Source organism: Vespula vulgaris, chromosome 3, assembly GCF_905475345.1.
Source record: "Vespula vulgaris chromosome 3, iyVesVulg1.1, whole genome shotgun sequence".
Lineage (NCBI taxonomy): Eukaryota > Metazoa > Arthropoda > Insecta > Hymenoptera > Vespidae > Vespula > Vespula vulgaris.
The window spans coordinates 794,012-802,500 of NC_066588.1; the positions used below are offsets into that span (position 1 = coordinate 794,012).

Here is an 8,489-nt window from a genome sequence, read left to right on the forward strand (position 1 = left end):
AGGGTGGCTAAACGTTAACTCGCTGCAAGGTAATTTGTCGCTCCAAGGGAATTCCTCGAATACTTTTGACCTTACGTCTTTCTTTAATCTCGCACGGTTAATCGTTTCGACAGCATAAAGAGGAGAAAAATTATTTAAAAAATTAAATTGAATTAAAAAAAAAAAAAAAAAGACATAATAAAAACAGATAAGAAAACAAAATTTGTTTAACTCCCCTACAAGTAAGAGAATCTCTTCGTAAATTGTAAGCAACCCCTTGTACAAGCAAATCCTTATTAAGGAGTCTTCGAATATCCCACGAGTATCCTTCCATTCGAACGTTAATCAACGGAGTTATTTAATCTCTTTGGCAGCTTCGCAGAGACGCTTAGGCGACAACTAGGAAAGTTGGCGTGATACTCTCGTGGGAATTTGATAAATATTCGTTAAGTGATTTACTACGTATACGGCGAAATGAACGATAACTCTTGGATTTTCGATAAAATACAAAATATCCGGTATATATATATATAGAGAGAGAGAGAGACAGAGATTTTCTTTGAACAAAATTCTATCGTCAGGGTTAACATCACGGTGGTCTCTCTCTCTCTCTCTCTCTCTCTCTCTTTCTTTAGAAAACGTCCATCGGCCATTGAGAAGACGTCGGGCCTTCGATATATTTTGAGCGGGACAGCGTCGTTTTCACAGATCCCAGCTCGTCGTCTCATTAACGTCGCGCCCGTAGACGGGCGCTCGCGACAGCGTTAACGCCTCGTTAGGGTTTTGCGAGCGTTCGGCGTCGCGATAGGCGCGCCGAGATAATTTATTGGCTCGTAAATTTACGCTTTCCCGAATGCATATACGTATCTACGTAGATACATAGATACGCAAGTGTGTAATCGTACGTAGGTACACACATACGTACGAGTTTGTACAAGTAACCAAGAGTTTTACGCAAATTTTATCCACGCTCGTACGTCGATAATCTTCCTAACCGGTGCTTCGACGACGTTCTCGCGACTTTAAGACGCTTCCGTGGGTGTTTCGTCGCTTGGATCTTTTATAGATGAATAGATAGAGAAGTTATATCTCTTCTCTCTCTCTCTCTCTCTCTCTCTCTCTCTCTCTCTATTTTTCTCCTCTTCTTTCTCCTTCATTCTTTTTATTTTTATATCGTTCTTACAAAGTAACGTCGCGAGGAAACCTCGCGTATAAAACGAAAGAGCGTGATGTCGTCGAAGCTGTTGCAAAATAGCACGCGACAATGAGACGAAGCCGATGAAAGGAGGATCGAAGAAATTCCAAACGTCCTCAGAAAGAGAGAGAGAGAGAGAGAGAAAGAGAGAAAATGAAAGAAAGACCGACAGAAGATGTTAAAGTCAGCGACAAAGCGGTTTTAAAACCGCGACAAATGCGGTTTATTGCCGACACTTGCTAACGAGCTTGCGTATGTAAGACTCCTCGGCATCACCGGAGAGATCGTGCGAAGATACCGCGCGTGATAACGATCGTGGGATCGTCCAATCGATGAAGATAACGATCAGGATACTTTTATTTAAAAGCCGTGAAAATCTTTGCCGAATGGAGTTGGTAAATGTAACGAAAATCGGTACGTTTAAAGGGATTTTATATATTTCATTTCTTTTAAATCCTCGTCCTTCGACGATAACATAGATCTTGGAATATCGAACGAAAAAGAATCTTAAGCGTAGGACGAGTTTGTGCGCGACTAGTCTAACTTTCTAGCGTTCTGTAACGATACCTGCTTTATCACCCACTCCCCCGATTTGTGAGCTATGTAACGCGTTTTCTGTCTACCTTAACACGCCTAATCTCGAGAGACAGAGCGTGTGTTTCGATCTTGTCGCTTCTTCGATCGATCCTTTTTCTTCCTATTCCTCTTTCTCCTTCTTTTTTCTATTTTTTTTTTTTCTTCTTTTTTAATCGTCATCGTCGGTGAAAATATCTCTAATGAAATCTCGGTCGTTGATTTCTTTCTTCGACCTTCCCTCCATCCCTATTTCTCAGATTAGCTAATCTACTCGAACCCTTTTCGTCCTACAACGACGAAACGAACCGGATAGCCTCCTCGAAAGGCACGAGCAGAAATCCCCGAACGAAAAGTGAACTTAGCCGTGCTGCCGACAGCTGACCCAAAGGTTAATTGTCCTCCCGACGAACGAATCCTCTCTTTCGAGCCCTTTCCCTTCGACCGCATTCCAATTTGTGTAAGCTGCAGTTAATACGTATAATGACCGTGATCTTTATTTCTTTCCTCGTACCTATATAACAATTCCATTTAAATTTTGAAATATATTTCACGTGGGTAGGCACTAAGTACCGAGGCAAAGTATTTTGCAAAGAGTAACGACATGGGAACGAGATGAATGCTTGTCGCAATAAATAAAATAACAGAGAATGATCTCTTAAAAATGGTAAAGACCTTTTAGCTTTCCAAGAGAACTCCGGAAGACTGTCATTAAATTCAAGCTCGTTAGAAACGACACGACACGACACGACGACTACGTGGCGTGTGTTTCACGGTTCGACTATTAGATGAAAAAGGTGTACAGTTAGAAGTTATCCTTCTAGATTTCAAAGGCAACCCGCCGACCCGAGTCAGGTATCAACGGGTAGGAGTTTGGGAAAAAAAACTTTTTATTGCCAGGCTTTAATAACGATAACGATCTGACGATCAAATATTTAACAATCTTATAATGGGATCAGAAACTTTAGTACGCTAAAATTTGACGGCTATTTAAAGAAAAAGTAGCGAGTATTTTCGAATTTCACTCGTTAGCCTCGTTTCGAGGAAATTGATAGATTGGAAATCGGCTGCTCTCCTTCTCTCTCTCGTTGGTTCGTAAAAGCTAAGCGTTTAAAGAGAAAGGAAATTAGAAGAACTAGAAGTCTCTCGTTGATGAAGCAAGCACTCTCGTTCTTCGTTAGAGAACGTCATTACTGACTCAGACGAGCTATGTAACTCGATCAATTATGCGTCCTCGGTGGATACGTAGATACATATGAGTATGACGGATCCATGGAGAAACGTTGTCTGGGTGGTGGCTCGAGATTGAATTAGTCTAGGCACAGCTAGCACAACACCGTTCTCCATTTCAACGAAAAGCAGCAAGATATGCGCCGAGTAATCCGTTTAAGGTGGCTAAGTGCACAAGCACGCTACTCTCTCTCTCTCTCTCTCTCTCTCTCTCTCTGTGTGTCTTTGAAGAGAGTTGGCCATTTTTTCGCTACGCGATGGACCGCGGAATATACCAAGACGACGAAGATGAACTTAATTGAAGAGTGACGCTAATTGAAGAATAAAAATTTAGCCGCGCAAGATTAAGAGACATCGAGGATCTTGTCTCGAGGGATAATCGGTACAAGTTGAAAAAACTGTAATCGAATAAGAAAGTAGAAAGGAACGATCAAGCAGGCCGTTAGATCTAACGATCCCGATAAAAATCTGTTCCCGAGCAATAAAAGTCCGATCGAAGTTCACATTTCGGTACTTTGATGTCCCTCGCGTAAAATCCCTCGTAACTCGTTGACAGTCGAGGACATCGACTTAAACCTATCGAGAGCACGATCACCGATTTTCGTTGGATTTACGAAGAGGTTGGATCGAAATAAACGTTACGGTAGCGCCATAAAGTTTCTGGAGGGTCCGTTCGTTTTTTCGACGCCTCATTAGAATCATAGAAGAGCGAAGAGATCCTCTCCTTTTCGTAGGAGGACGCAAAGGGATGGTAATCGGTAGCTCGGGAACGGTCTCACGAATTAAGAAAAAATTCCACGTAGTACCGGTTAACGAACCGATTTTAATTTCGAGCTGGCTCCCGACGCTCACGGAATAATTAATCGAAAGCATCTTCCACCTTTCCCCGAGCGAACGTTCAAGAGAGAATAAAGAATTAGTGGGTCGCTTTAAACAGGTTAGATATTTACTCGGCCAAAGAATTTTATCGCGAGCGTGAGAAAAGCGGACAAATTGGGCCCTCGAGGATGCACCCAATTTATCTGCTTTTCCTTACGATCCTCGGGATTACGAAATTCTTTAAATACTTTTTTTTATTTCTTTTTCATGGAGACTTTGTCCTCTATGGAAAGAGAAAGAAAAAAAAGTTAATAACGAGTGGATACTTCCTACTCGTCGTCTTTCTGGGTGGTCAGATCTAATAATTTTTCCCAAGTAATTCCCATGGCGAATTTTAACGCGTAATTTAATTGTCGAAGAATTCGATGCCCTCTCGGACACGGTCCTATCCCTTCTCTTCTCTTTTCTTTTCTCGAAAGAAACGTAGAACGGCCGTTATTGATAATTAATATTCCTTGTAATGGCACTACCGCTTGTCTCTTCCGTTCCCTCTCTTTCTCGATCCCTACGCGGCGCGAAGAAACAAACGAAGTAAAAAAGAAGCAAAACCCTCCCCCCCCCCGTGGTTCAAAGTTATTAATGCTCCAACGCTTCGGTTGCTCGTTTCGTCGGAATTTTCACATGCGTGGGTGGTTGGCGCGGAGCTGGTAACAGGCAATACTCGGGAGTACGCACCTGCGACGATATTGCTATCGGAAAGAAATGGAAATAATGAAAAGATAAATAAATAAATAAATAAAAAAGAAATAAAAGAGAGAGACTATAATAACAAAAACACTATCGCAGTTTGGCCCATTGAAATAATTTTCGATAATGAAGATCGATCCGTCTCGATCGATACTTCATTAGCAAAAAGACGTTCGGTACGATATATAACGGTCTCGTCACGCTATAATTTCGTAATGAGATTATCGTCCTACCACGATAATTATCGCGCATCTGGCAATAGGCTCGATTGGTGGTGCACGATTATCGAGAGACGAAGTGATTGGAAACGGACGAAGCACCTGCGAGAGCTGAGAATAATTTCTCTGGTATACATGGCTAATAGCACGGTACTACTACCTTCTTTATAATTTCTGAGAGGTGCCTCTTCTCTCGTACGATACTTCTTCCATCGTGAACGTAACGCCAATTTCTTTTTTTTTTTCTTTTTTTACTTTCTTCTTCTTCTTTTTCTTCTTCTTCTTTCATCTTTCTCTTTTCTCTTCGTTTCCTTCTTTTTTCTTTTTTCCTTTTTGAACGACGATACGCGCTTAAATGTACGTGCACGCGTGTAGTCTCACGTTTCATTCAAATAAGAGCATCTATCTTATGAGAAATTAATATAACAATAAGGATCGATAAATCCGTCGCGTTAGTTTGGGTATCTCGAAAAATAATGGGTAGATACTCTTCTCAAAGCTGAGAGCTCCTACTTCTAAGTATCCACTTGGTACGTGCAAATTTCTACTCATGGAACGAAGCATCTACTTCGTTCATTAACTACCCGCCTTACCCTACGGACTTTCTCGATGCCTATCTTGAAATTTTAACTCGTTGCTGATTTCAATAAACTTGAGAACGCAGGCACGCGCGCGCACGCCTGCGACTCCTCGATCTTATCAAGTATTTTACTTAATAAATTAACTCGATGCAACTTCAAACAACAATTTTCCACGGATACTCGCGCTAAAGAATTTTCCTCCGACGAAGAAACTCGGAAAATATTCTACGAGTGAACGCGTCCGCTAAAATCGAATAACTAAACTTACTCGGAGAGAAAAATAAACGAGATAAAAATCACGATTTTCTCTTCGAAAATTCTCATGAACGTGGGATGTGCGTGCGTCTGGATGGATGAGAGCAAAGAAAAACGAACGAAATTATTTGGCAATTTTCTTCGGTACTAAGCTGAGTCTCGCACGAGGCAGTTTATCCAACCACGAAGCTTACCGCAGACGGCTTCAGAGGGAATCACGTATCTATCCTTGTCACACCTATTTTTCTCCGCGTTTATATTATACTTGAATTCTAGTCACGATCGCTATATATATATATATATATATATATATATATATATATATATTTCACGTCGAATAAAATTGTTTTCGTAGAAAAACCGAGTTAGAAAAATTATTGCAATCGCACGATGCAATTGCGTGTAAGAAGAGAAGAAGAAGAAGAAGAAGAAGAAAGGAAAAGAGAAAAGAAAAGATAGAAAAAGGATCAACGAAACGAGAGTAGCATTTAACTGAAGAAAGATCTTGCTTTGGATTTGCCCGAAAGAAAAAGCGTAAATCAAAGGAGAAGGAAAGATTCAGCGCGATATCCTGAACCTGAAACAGGTTCGAACTGTCGAGCATGCGCCTTCGATGTCCTGCAACATTTCTTTTTTCTTGTTTTTTTTCTTTTCGTCGTACACGATCCTTGTACACCCCATAGTTTTCCCTTTTGTTTCTTCGTAAAGGGTGCGCTTCGAGTCGTTAGTACAAAACGAGCTGGAGATTAAGTTGACGAGATTCGAGATCGTGCGAGAGAAGGATGATGCGCGTGCGATAGGACGACTGTCGGAGGAGAAAAGGGTGCGAGAAATACCTTGGCTTCTTCGAAGGAATTCACCGTGACAAAAAATACTACGACGCGAAACGTTCGTCCAAAGGATGCTTCGATCATTTCCCTGCTAAACTTTCTAAACTTTTTCACGTTAACTAGAACGAATAAATTACGTCGTTTCATCGATATTGATTAATACGATGATTATCGAATATCTATTAAAAATATCGATTTTCGCGAAAGGTTAAATTCGCTTTATGGAAACTCTGAGATATTCAAAGAAGAATCCACCTGTTGATTTTTCTCTTTCACGGAGAAAGATACAATCGAAAGAGAGAGAGAGAGAAAGAGAGAAGGAGATAATGTCGTGATCTTAAATACCGATCAGCGATCCGATCTAACGACGATTAATCTCTAATTGCAGCGATCGCCTTCGCTACGAAAATAACTCGAAGAGGAGGCGGCGCGGCCTGGCCGAGGCAGGAGAGCTTAATAACAGGAACCGATCGTGGAATTTCAGACGGTGGCTGAACGAGGTTATTAACTATCTCGTGGTTATCTGATCGACCCGATGCACGCTCTCCTAGAGAAACTCTCAACTACACCTTTTTCCTTAGCCATTCTCTTCTCGATGCTCACCTCGATGCTCGCAAGATGTTTGACGAACATACTTGTCTCACTTTTTCTATGCCATATATCAATGAAACGCGATAGTTACAGCAGATAGTTGCATCTTTCTTTCTTTTCATCTTTTTTCCTTTTACAAATGTCGGATTCCTCGTCTTAGATTTACGCGATTCGCCATTGCGACTTTCAACGACGATAGACAATAAACGTTTCCACTATCTTTCTCTTTTCTCTTCTCTTCTCTTTTTTTTTTCTTCTTTTTGTTGTTCTTCTTCTTCGTTCTCTTTTTTCCTTTTTTTTCAAGCGAACCTCGAACGACCGATCGATTAAACAGAACAGACAGACAGAAGCGCAATAACGAGGGTACGAAAAGAAACGAGAGATAATTCGATTTCGATTCGACAAGCGACGCGCACTTCCCGAGCTAACGATTTATCCGGAAAGAGGGAAGAAGCCTATCTCGATTTCTAGCAGAGTACGATGTTCTTTCTCCTTATTTTCTGACGTCGAACGGCGATAGACCGAATTGCGGTCAATAAAAATCAATTCGAATTGATACCGGCGTTCGATCGAAAAGGGTCTTGAGAGCCAAGTAAAAACGAAACGAGAATGGAGTTAGCGGAGAATTCGGAGCCGAACCGAACAAATTTATTTCCTAGAATGTTCGTGATGTAACCGGCGATATTCTACGTGCTCGAAAACGTGTGAAGTTAACGCACGTGAGAGATTAGAAATGAAGGAGAGAGAAAGAGAGCAAAAAGAGAGAGAGAGAAAAAAAAGAAGGAAAAACGTTGGCAAGAAGCTCGAGCAAAGCCGTTCAATGCACGTAGATACATAGCTAGATACCTTTTCTTCCTGGTTCGGTACACGGATTATTGGGTCGAGAATCTTCTTCTTCTTCTTCTTCTCTTTCTCTCTCTCTCTCGAGAGAGAGAGCTTGGTGGAAAGGGTCGTAAAAATTGCAAACCCTTCCTAACGCTATTCTCTATATATCTTTTCTCTCTTTTTTTCTCTCTCTCTCTCTCTCTTTTTCTCAACGGCTTCATCAGTGCCTACCTACGGAGCTCATACTTGTCTTTCAATTATTCCGTTATTTTCAAGAAGTCACGAAGAAGAACGTCGGAGTATCGTGCTCTCGAGGAGACGAACGAGGGAAGTTACGGCACGATTCTTCTTTTCGAACCCACTCTCGTTTTTCTCCTCTTTCGCTCCTTCAGAATTCAATGGACGCGAAGCGATCAATGAGACGACGTTCAACGTTTCTATCTCTTTTTCTTTTTTTTTTTTTCTTTCTTTCCTTCTTTCCTTCTTTCTTCCTTTTTTTCTTCCTCTCTTACGCTCGCATAAGAATCTGTAAAAGAAGAGAAAATACAAAAAGTTGGTGATGCTGCTGTCGCTCGTTTAAAAAGAGAGAAAGAGAGAGAGAGAGAGAGAGAGAGAGAAAGTATATTTCCACCAAGTGAATCCGAAG

The 8,489-nt window shown here is 41.2% G+C and overlaps 1 protein-coding gene and 1 long non-coding RNA gene across 4 annotated transcripts in view; one reads left to right on the forward strand and one right to left on the reverse strand.

The window, feature by feature from the left end:
• Positions 1–8,489, forward strand: part of LOC127062704 (netrin-1-like) — a 104,340-nt gene that overhangs the window by 37,856 nt on the left and 57,995 nt on the right. The window lies entirely within an intron of this gene.
• The window catches only part of LOC127062759 (uncharacterized), a 67,538-nt gene continuing 60,638 nt past the window's right edge, over positions 1,590–8,489 (reverse strand). For all 3 annotated transcript variants that reach the window (XR_007781190.1, XR_007781191.1, XR_007781189.1), the window contains one exon: positions 1,590–8,369. This is a non-coding gene — a long non-coding RNA (uncharacterized LOC127062759). The remainder of the gene's footprint in view (positions 8,370–8,489) is intronic.